The sequence below is a fragment of the Manis javanica genome, chromosome 2 (assembly GCF_040802235.1).
Source record: "Manis javanica isolate MJ-LG chromosome 2, MJ_LKY, whole genome shotgun sequence".
Lineage (NCBI taxonomy): Eukaryota > Metazoa > Chordata > Mammalia > Pholidota > Manidae > Manis > Manis javanica.
In genome coordinates, this window is record NC_133157.1 from 139,464,637 (window position 1) to 139,466,797 (window position 2,161).

A 2,161-nucleotide genomic window follows, 5' to 3' on the forward strand; every position below is an offset into this window, starting at 1 on the left:
TGGCATAAAAGATGCAAGTAGCACAAAAATATCAAATACAGATTTTTCTGGAAGTTGAAGCCTGAGCTGAAGTCCTCGCATGTGTCCAAGGTCTGAGGATGTCTGTGTCTGTTGAGAACTTTCACTTGGCAATTAGGGAGGCTCTGGCTGTCCTGCACACCTTCCTGATGCATTACAGCTGCATCATAGGGACTGGGAAGCTCAGGAGGTTTTTAAACAATTATTTTTTTCTTTTCCTTTTTGTTCTGGGGGTAAACTGAGGAAAGCTGCATGGACACACCCCGAATTTAGAGGAAGGACTGGCCACGTTGTTGAAGGCTGATCTTCGAAATGTCCTGTGTGTCCTCTGCCTCCCAACTCCAATCATTCGGTGGACCTGTTATCGGTCATGGCAGCTGCTCCACAACCCACAAGTTGGAAGTAGAGCTCCATTAAACCAAGAAGGAAGGCTGCGAGGATGGTCTTATCCAGTACTTATTAACTGACCACCCAAATCCTTTACACCAACCTTCTGAAACGTGCAGTAGGCAACACTTCTCTGACTTGAGGCAGACAGGCAGGGAGAGCAGCTTCTGTCTTCAAACTATTCTCTCTCTCCCTCAGTTCCTTCTGCCCTACACCCACTGTCCTGCCCAATATTGATTGCCACAGGCTGAAGAGGCTGAAGACTGTCCCCTTTTGACGAGGATCAAGAGGCATCTCAGGGTACTGTGAGAGACGTGGACATGTGGTTGACCTTGCCTGGGGCTACACCACAGGGATCCCAGGAGAAATTTCGAAACAGGGTATTAAGGGGCTGCCAGGCCAAAGCCAAGGTAAAACTTGGAAACTCATCACTAAATCTCCATAGGCACCAGAGAGAAGAGGGATCCAAGAGGAAATCAAACTGAAGAAACTCCCAGGTTAAAATGTCCATCAGACGTCATATAATAGCAGCTTGTGAGCCTAATAGGACTCAATATTTTTTATTTGGCTGGCACACTGTATGTAGATGTTATTTTACTAAGTAACCATGAGTGTTTTCTCCTACTCATCTGTCAATCATTTACTTCTCCACGTGACAAATTTTTTCAGTGAAGACAAATTAAAGGTTCTCTATTCATTGCCCTCTCAACCTCTGTTGAGGTGAATACAGTGAGAAAATGAGTGTGTATAGTAAAATAAACATCATTTTAACTGGAGATATTTTTATCCAATCTTTGCAGGTTTTAAATATATATATATATAGCACAGAATACATTTCTGAAGCACATTAGTCATCTATGAGAATGTTTAAAATCTAATTTCATGGAATTCCATCTGACATAATTTACCTTATTGAAACCATACTAACCATAAAACTCCTTTAGGCTATTTTCTGTGTTGCTGCCAAATACATCTCACCAATAAGTTCTTATTTGCCATTACCCCATAGCCTCTTCACTTTTAGAACAGTAGCACTCCAGCTCTTTAGATAATTATGAGCAAAAACCACTTCATTTTTCCAAATGTTGTAAATGTTATTATGACTACCATGTTAAATGCAACAAACTAAAAATACAGTGTTCTTCTTATTCTCTACTAGACAGCATACTGCAGAATTCCATCCCACCAACCGAGTTTTTTAAATATAATTATTTGTAAGTCTTTTACCCACAGGAACTGAAAACAGAAAATGTAGCTTCATAATATTCTTGAAGCCAAAGGGCATTTTTGAGCCTGGCTTTCTGATGGACAAAGGAATGTATGTTTATATACACAAACAGATAAGATACCCTCCATTATGGGGGGAACCGAAAGTGCTGAGAAATGAAAGGGAGTGCTAGTACAGCATGCATGTGTCTGTGACACCACACAAATAGTGGGAAAGTGATGGAAAGTCAATAGTTGTACTGTCGATGCATTGCTGAGCAATTCATACTTTGTCTACTCTAAAAGGATAGGAGTTTTCTATCATTTCATTGTAACTTTCTCAGTTTCATTACATTATAAGTGTAACAGGGTGAGTTGCTACATTCAAAACAGAGCACCCAGGTAGCCCATACATGTTCTCACTCCATGACACACACACATGACCCCAAATCCAAGTACAATCAGACTTTTTACTTAAGGTAGCAATAGCATATGTTCTAACTTCAAAAAGGCAGAAATTGTCTCAGGATACTGATTATCAGTTCAGAAA